The 9,684-nt window shown below is 36.0% G+C and overlaps 1 long non-coding RNA gene across 1 annotated transcript; it reads left to right on the top strand.

The window, feature by feature from the left end:
* Positions 1–298: 298 nt before the first annotated feature.
* On the top strand, positions 299–9,211 carry LOC147760174 (uncharacterized). Its single transcript, XR_015330921.1, has 3 exons — positions 299–503; positions 5,273–5,419; positions 6,136–9,211. It is a non-coding gene; the product is annotated as an uncharacterized LOC147760174 (long non-coding RNA).
* Positions 9,212–9,684: the final 473 nt, after the last annotated feature.

Raw genomic sequence — 9,684 nt, 5'->3', positions numbered from 1 at the left:
AGCGCAGTGTGACCCGGGGCCTTTAAATAAACCAATTTAATCCAAACAGCTAACACACACACACAAACTGTATTTGACAAAAATGAGTAAATAATATGAGCCTGATTTCAGGTGTGGATGCATTGTTTGAAATCCCGTCTACTGCTTGTCGCATGTTTTTCATTTCTTTTATGTTGCCCATTTCTAAAGCATGCTGTTATACAGGCCAATTCGTAGCGGCGTGAACAATCTATAGCGACAAATCATTGTACAGAATCAATGCATAAAAGAAACCAGATGTAAAAATCGTGAACAAATATAAAATCTCAACGCTCTGCAGAGTTTTAACAATCGAACTGCTGGGTTATTTAATTAAATTTAATTAAATGTAAATGACTCACTTGGTGTTTATAGTCAACGTTTGGAAGTCAGAGAGAAAGTATAGACATTGCCGGACAGACGCTTCAGGTTTTGCAACATCCGTAAGGTACTAGTGAGACTAGCCGACTACAAGATGGAAACTGGTATGTGGGTTTTTGTGGTAGTCAATGATCATTACTGTCCTTTATGGGGTGATTTGCCTTTGGTTTGTAAAAATGCACATGTAAAGGATAAGCCCTCATCACGAAAGACATTTTTAAAAATGCCATTTCACGAGAAACTCAACCAAATAGCGAAAAGGTGGGGGTCAACAGATTTAACTGAAAATTGGTGTGAAGATGTGTCCTACGGTGTAATGAACTTATGAAAAGTCCATTCCTACGTATTCTGACGAGGCGAAGTGTTTTTTTGTTTCATTATTTCAAAGCTCAAGCTCTAACTTTTCAAAAAATGCCTAATTTTATTCAAATTCAGTGCTGCGTTAGGCGAAATTTGGCAATCGGTGAGTGCTACATTTAGACCTTGATTTTGTCCCTTTTTTCACGGGCCAAGTTCGTTACTACAGCTGATATTTTAGTTACACACCTAAAGGTCTTGGTAGGGACCATTAGAAAAAAGAAAGAAAAAGGGTACACTTTCGAATAATACCTGTCGCAGAATATTTTCGGCAGAAAGAGTATCTGCAATTTTGCTTTTTTAAGCCTTTTGTAGCAGGACCCCATGGGCATTTTTAAAAGACAACAATTGATATAGTGTCACTTACTTTGACAAGAAAGTTAAAAAAAAAAAAAAACATTTTTGTTAAAGGACGATCAACGTCTTCCTAAAAATTCATTCAATAGTTATGAAAAATAATTCCGCGGATAAAAACTGAAAAGAAATGCATGTCACCTTACATCCGTTAAGCTAACCTCCGTCACGAAACATGTTGATTGTAATAAAAATGACTGTAAATACTTGAAAACATTATTTCTGTGGTTTTGTGAGTCAATTCTGATATAGTATGTATTCATACCACTTGCTGATAAATATATTATCCAGTATTAAATAAATATAAAACAAATTATAAATATAGCTGATAATTCTATCAAGATAAGCTGATCTAGCAAGCAAAACAATTTTCCAAAGTTTGTAGTCACAGTGTAATACGAGTGACGTTATATCAGCGTTTTGGGGCTAAAGTTGTCATTTTTTTAATCAAGATTTTCTCTTAAGCAAAAAGCCCCATAAATACGATTGAAATAGCTATCTAAAGGTTAGCACAAAAACCAGTAAACTCTGTCAGGATTTTCTCTTATTATTTTTACTTTTGATTTTATTTTGATAAAGCGTGAATTTTACGAAATATATATGGACCTTCCACTTTCAGTATTAATAACTTCAAAAATAAAAGGTCAATCAAAAATCCAAGAAGCAGTCGACTAGATATTATACTGAAACACAGACACATCAAATTTCATGTCAATCTGACAGTTAAAGAATGAGATATGGGGATTGAAGTTTAGACTATGTTATCAATCTTCAAAGCTGAGATATCGCTCATAAACCATTTGGCTCAGGTAATTGGGCTAATTTAGCAAATTAATTGCACCTCCACCTTTCCTGTTATCATCTTATTGATCGGGAAGGTCTATACACCATTACGTGTTAAAATTGGGTTGTTTGTTTCTATCTAGATGTCAGAAAATCTTACTTTTGTACGCAAACTTATTCGCACCACGAAAGCCGCTCTTCCTTGAGAAATGATTCACAGCTGAGTAGGCCTACCTACTCTCGTTTCACTGACGTAATTAATCATAATTGTGCCTGACACAGTAGGAGTCTGTGCACTGTCTAGGAAGTGTCTAAGGAAGCGCTAACAAACAAAAAGAAAAATACTTGAGGTGCAAGCAGAGGACAATGCCACCGTCGTGCGTGGACGCTGCTCTACACACCAAGACACGAAAATGGAGAAAGCAAAGAAAGAATTACTCCGAGAAATGGCCGAATGTGGGTACGTATCAGCCACGATGCCACAGAGTGCCAAGACCTTAATATGCGAGTTTGAAAATGTTTTGGGTGGCAATATTATTTATAAACTTGCTTGCTGTTACGATCTTTATTGTGAATAAAATGATTGCCTAACGATTTTTTTTCTGACAACCCCAGACGTTGTACGAATTCTCAGCAGCTCAAGTGTGATCTTGACGTGACGTGATTGAGATGCTAAGGGAGAAAATTTAATATATTGTTAACAATGTAAAAAAATGGAAACAATATAATCTCAGTTTAGCTGACGTAAGACTTATGAGCTGCCAGTGCACGCGTAACAGCTTAAGACAAGTTAGACAACCATTCTTGCCCCGCCCCCCATAGTAACGGTGCTTGACAATGGAGGCGGAGCCCAAAGCCTGCCACACGTACCAGTCAGGACAGGTAGGAAAACTCGTCCAAATGTATATTTTTAGTCCGTGTTGCAAAAATATAACTTAATTGAGTATTAGATACAATATTGATTATTTCTAACGTATAAAAAACTAAAAATCGAGTTTAAGACGTATTTTTAATATCCTTGATCCCTTAAGTTTTTACTCGAGTTTTCTATAAAATCGAGGATGTTTTATCAAATTGATTTCAATTTGTCATTTGAAGATGCCCTTTTGAGCGTTTAATTCTGATGTTAACCGAAATGAGGAGTTTTCAGGACTGTCTTGGGAAGAAAAATGGTACTAGCTGACATCAGTACTAGCGTGCATGTAGCAGACGTATTTTTTGCGCGGGACACATATGACGAGATATAGTAAGCATTGAAGCAACACCACCAAATACATCAATCAACACATCAGCGGTGAAATGTATCAATTATTGGTAAATGTATTTACATAGTCCTTGAAAGTAAGCAAAACAACCCGTTGTAACCATTTGCTATTTGTTGATTTAAATAAACATGTTTTATTAATTTTTCTACAGGTATGTTATCAAGTAATTATTGACCTAATCTCCGTTACGAAATTACACATTTTTCATTTGAACATTGGGTATGTGTGTGCTGATTGATCTATGAGAGCAATTTGTTAATAAACAAATAGTATGATATAAAAACAAGTCTGCCCCCAATGATTTCTAATTTTTTAATTTGAATATCTCAGGCTTTGTATTTATAGAAAACGTGTGACTGATTACCAATGTGTTTGCACCGCTTTTTCTATAATTGAAGAGAAATCTTAGATTGATAGTAATATTTTGAATACATGCAAAATCTTAATAATTAAATCAAAATGGAACCAGTGACCTTTGGCATGATTGAAATATAACCTAATTTACCAAAACAAAAAAATATTGTACCATGTTTACATGTGCATATTTCTTTAAATACAGTAATGGTGTGGGTTAAAATTCTTCTACCACTCTCTGAATACCTCTTCATTAAAATAATATAAAAAAGTTTCCCAGTTTTGCTTGACTGATTTGATTTTTGTTTGTTTTTCTACAACATTTAGACTTTTAAGGCAAGTAACTAGCAATTGTGAAAATAATTAATTTAATACATTTTATGAGTACAGATGGTACAGGTTATAGAAAAAAAGATACCACGAATGAAGACAAAGGAATGCAAATATCTTTGGTTGCATAAATATTACGAGGAAAACAATTTGCACTGGAGTAAATATCTTGTCAGGTCTTACAGAAACACAAAATACATTAACTTCTTTTCTCATTTGAAAGCATTCAGTGTACCAATGCTAGGGTCCAGTTACCTTTCCAGTCTGTCTACAGGTTTACCTCTTTATTTTACAAGTGTGCATTTATGTTTTTGAATATAGAAAGTTTTTTTCAGTGCCATTGAACAGATCACACCATGTGTGTCACATTTAAGCTAAATTGGTCTCACTTTGAATGATGTAGTCTCAGTTTGAAATTGGAGTGACCTCACTTTGGATATTGCAGTCTCACTCTGAAGCTGGAGAGGGCCACATTTTAAACACTGTAGCCTCAGAACCTTAAGTGAACTCACTTTGAATATTATAATCTCACTCTGCAGCTGGAGTTGCTTCACCTTAAATATTGTAGTCTGCTGGCTTAAATGTTGGACTGGCCTCATTTTAAAGAATGTTTTCTCACTTAAAAGTGTTTGTGGATTAAGTACTTTGAACAACACGGTCACACTTAAAGCTGGTGATTTTCAGATCTGTTCAATAAAAAATAGTAAACAAGCAGCACATTTTATTTTGTATTATGGTTTTGTCACTTTGCAAATACCCAGGTTGCATTTGACTTAACACACAGAACTTAGGTGCCTTATGGTAAATTAAATAGTGACACCCCAAGTAACGAGTTAAACTTTGATCATCCTCATTCAGAGTATTTGCATTACAGTGGCTTGAATAAACTGAATATACTAAACTATTTACTCACATTGAAATAAATATTTGTAATAGCTGGGTAAAAATCTGAACAATAGCACAAGATGGCTTCAAATATGTTTGATCACTGACTGGCAGAAATGTATATTTAAGGGTAAATCATCCTTATCTCTTTGTAATGTTAAACTGACTTATTGTCTGTGGGGGAAAGAGTAAGGGTTTGGTGTTATTGTCTTAGATCAATTTTTCATAGTGCAAAATTCAAGTTATATATGATCACCATAAAAAATTTAAAGTCAGGTTGGTCAACAGCATTTTCAAAAGGGGGAGGTTTTTTTTTTTTTTTTAAAGTGGAACTTTTTACTTTGAAATCAAACTCAATATACAAAGTTTTTAATTCAAAGAAGAGCTTTTCCTGGCCAAAAGTATTGATTGTTCAATCCCCCCCCCCCCCCCCAAAAAAAAAAAAAAAAAAAAAAACCAACAAAAAAAAAAAAAAAAAAAAAAACCCTTACTTCTTGCAGAAAAAACATCAGTATAATTGTCTTTCATCTTTTACTTCAACCCAGTAACTCAAGATCTAGAAGAGCGTGACAGACAGATGGAGATGAGGAAGAAGGTGCCAGGAAGCGGCGGGATGTCAGATAGTGAGGCAGGGTACAGTTCCCACTCGCGGGACCGACGGGAGTCTTCTATGGACCGTCATTACCGGGAAGGTAGGGAACCTCGAGAAGTTACACGTACACGCAGGATCCATAGTATCTCCTCTTTAGTTTGCTTCCAGTGTGTGATTTTCTTTTGTTGTTTCATAAATTTTGGGCACTTGCATGGCATGTATATATCATAGTTGAGATGAAAATTTAAGAAGATTACTAATTGGCCTTAGCAATGTGCCACATTGGATTTTGCTAGGGCAGATTGCCAACGGTTTGGCATGCCCTTCATCTTTTTGCCAAAAGCCCTTGTAAAAAAAATTAACCAAGTTTTATTCATGAATGCCAGTTTGAATACTTTTCTGCATTTCTCGTTTTGGAATTGTACCCTTTTTCGTGGAATGGCTGTAAAGCTGAAACGTAAAATTGTTCATGGAATTTACATACGAACTTCCAGTACTTTCGTTTCGATATTTTGTGTAGTTAGGACCCCCAAATTTCAGATGGCAATATCTATTTTTTCAAAAATGTTCAGAATTTTTTAAAAGTGTGCTTCCAACATTGTTTGTAACATTTATAAAACACAGAAAATATTGGTTTAATCTGCCGACCCCACCTTGCAACATTTTGGCTGATTTGGTTAATTTTGTCGTGAAGTGGCACTTAATTATAAATCTATAGTGACCTATAGTCCAGGGTTTTGATGCATATTGCAGTTCACGATACATCTCATTTGGTGTCATTTTTCAATAGAAATAAGTCCTTAAATCTTTTTACAGATCCTGCCATCTGGAGAATAAATACCAGTTTGAAGAGAAACATTGATAGAATACAAATGATGGGTGTAATTTGCATCATGTTGCCGATTTATCTTAACATGTCATTCCAATACCAAAACATTTTCAAAACGCAACCCTTGGACTTTACCCCAGACGTGAACATTTCGATCTCTTCTAACTGTCAACTGGAAATAACGGCGGAGAGTACACAACAAATAAACAGCGCCCTTTCTAATCCCAAGACCCGGCTTGTTCGCTTGAATCCCATAGTTCATCCATATTACAGTGATGAGTTCTGGCGTACTAAAAACGAAAGCGACGAAATTGTAAAATATTTCTGGGTTTGGGCTGATGGAGACATTGGGCGACGATACCTGTCATTACCACACAATTTCGTGGAGATGTCTTTGTGGACTCTTTCAACAGGGGTAGAGAAAATTAACATTGACTTGCAAGAAGTTCAAAAAGGATGTTGGGTTACCTTGAACGTGACAGAGCAACTCTGCATCTTAGCATCACTGTTTCTAAACACAGCTAAACAATATCACCCGCAGGACAGTGTGATCTGTTATAATACTGTATTTGGTCCCAGAAATTACAGCAATAGCAGATTCCTTTCGCAATTTACGTTTAGTGAATACAAATGTTCAAATGTTTCTAATGTCTCAAAAATGCATTTTTCTTCGGAAGAAAGAAGGCTATCCAAGTTTTACTCCTATGAAATAATATTGATATCTACCGCTTTATACTTCTCACCAGTAATATTTGTCATGCTCCTTCCAAAGCGATTTACAGTTCGATATTCACCAAAATGGCTTGAGAACATGACAAACTATGAAATCAGTGGTCCGGAAACAAGCACACCCCTTGATGAATTGTTTTCCTTAGCCCCAGAAAACCGAGTGTCCTCCTTTATAGTGGTGTTTATTATATTCCCTATTGCACATGTACATATCTTTTTTGGGGAATATATAAACAACAAATACTACGCTGATTGCGCATTAAGTGTGTCGCCATTCTTCTGGATAAGTTTTGTAGTTGCCTACATACTAACGCTATATCGGATTTGCAAATCGACAGATGAATTTGAAGACTTGAAAACATCAATAAAAAACCCGGGGTTTAATGTAGTTTTTTCTCGTCTTCACAGGATATGTGCCTGCGAATGGGAAACTCCTGAATTTGACTATGTCAATAAAAGCTTTTTTGGTGAATACATTTCACTTCAGAATGTTATAACAAAGTATTTACTTAGTGCAGCCGACTTCGTAAAATTTATAAGATTCCATCTGCGTTTAAAACGCCACAAATCCACCTGTAAATCTTTACTGAAAGTGTTTCTAGGTATTTTAGTCGGTTTGCCAATATGTGTGGTTTTATTTTATATTGACCTGATGGTAACGGTGGTTGGATTTTCGCGAAAGTCTCACATTTTTAACATACAATTGGTCTGTATGTTTATAGAATTTTTGGGGTTTAATATCTATTTCTTATTTGTTTTTATATTTTTTTTATATGACTTGATATCATTGATTATACTAACTTTAGCTGGGGCTCTTTTAAATTACGCTATTGTATTGAACTACATTATATTATATTTATCCGTGCTTTACTACTTCTGGCAGCCGTTCCATGATTTACAAGAAAAGTATCGTGTATTGAAAGTGATTGTATTTCAAGAATGCTCTTCACATGGTATGAGGTACATAAAACTTGTTCAAGTTAACTCTCAGAGTTCAGACGGTTCCGACCCGCAGGCCACAGCAAATAATGAGGAGACTCGTGACGGTGAAGAGGAAAACACTGACTCTGAGTTCATTGATAATTCAAAACCCCTACTATGTTGTACACTATGTCTACATACATGTAGGTGTAAATGTAGAAAGGTAATAGCTTGCTGTGGAAATGCACAAGCTGCAAACAGCGAACAGTCAACTTATTCAGGACAAGACAATAAAGAATATGTTCTTTTGTACAAATCAGATAAAAGGGGCATGGAGATCATCCCTAAAGACCTTTGGAAATTAATTTATGAACAGTTACTTCCTCTCGATGCAGGAATTGCGAAGGCATTCGTCACCTCTTTAGCCGCAGTTGCCATGGCCGTCTTTTTCATGTTCACGCTGATGGATTTCGATATGAATTGGGAGTTACAATTTATCGGTCAGGGGGTAGCGTCACTCATAACTGTGTCCATTCCTAGACTTGTGTTGGTTTTTATTAACACGGAGGCTAGTAAAGATGTTCTAAAGCGTAGTTGGGAGGTTGCCGTCCGAGAAACAGTTAAGGAATATATTAAAGATAATGAGATTCCCGAACCAAGTAGTATCGATTAATGTAATATGCTTTTTTGTCTGTTACAGTACAAACGAAATGCGTCCCTATTCTTAAATGTAGTACATATATACACAGTAGATAATGCCCTGAAGTCATCGTAATATTTATGTCAATATGTTTCACATCTTGCCCGTCTTACCCGATTCAGACCTTAATAGCGATAAAGCACCTCACTTTAAAGTTCCTGATGTCGACATCTATTTCTGAATTGTACAGAAAAAAGAAAATGTCTGACTTAATTGTAAAGGAAACATTTAAAACCATATTTTTAAATCAAAAGTGCTAAGAAAACACCGTACTCAAGTGGAAAAAGTGTTAAATGTGTCTTTCTTTCTCCAAGATAAAAGATGTCTACATCAGGAACTTTAAAGTGAGGTGCTTTATCGCTTAACCGACCGGATGGCCTTGTGGTTAGAGTGTCCGCCTCCGGAGCGGGAGGACGTGGGTTCAAAACCCGTCCGGGGACATACCAGTCCTTTATAAACGGTACCTGCTGTCTCCCCGCTTGGCACTCAGCACTTTGGGGTTGAAGCAGGGTCCTGGTCAGGCAGAGAACGATATTGTAAGATTGATAGCACTCAGCGCCTCATACGGCAGCGGGGCTGTATCCTCCCCAGGGAGGCGAGATTGTACACAGCGTGTTTTGACCAGTTGTATACTTGTTATATGTATGTACATATTTGTAAAGTCTAACGAACATATTCATATGGAGTTTAGACTTAAAATAAATATATTATTATTATTATTATTATTATTATTATTTGGCACGAAAATCCCAGTTAGCGTACTGATGGTTAATAAAAGTAAATGCCATCATCGTTTGTGCTGAAAGATGTACACATACTTCTTGCAATTGGTATGATATTGTTTGCAAGTGAATTAAAAATATTCCGTATAATAAATAAATGGCCCTCTGCCTAGAATCTGAGGTATGGATAAGGCAGGAACAGGCTTGCCATCTCCTCCTTTACTTCCCTTCTTCACTTGTACGTATCTGTTTCCTTTGCACGTAGTGCAAATATATTCATCATTATTATTATCCATCCTTCATTTTTGGCAGAATGGCAGTAGCAGCAGCTGCATAGCAAGGCCCTTAACCAGATTGGCATTCTCCCATGTTGATGCTATTAAAAGGTCTTATTTTCTCCTTTCTTTTCCCCTCATTACTTTTCTCTTCCAATATCAAGATGTCAAGGAAAATTGTAATATTAG

Source organism: Lingula anatina, chromosome 8, assembly GCF_051362555.1.
Source record: "Lingula anatina isolate TDL-2025a chromosome 8, LinAna3.0, whole genome shotgun sequence".
Taxonomy (NCBI): domain Eukaryota; kingdom Metazoa; phylum Brachiopoda; class Lingulata; order Lingulida; family Lingulidae; genus Lingula; species Lingula anatina.
Note: the sequence above shows the minus strand (reverse complement) of the source record. Positions and strands in the feature narration are given on the sequence as shown.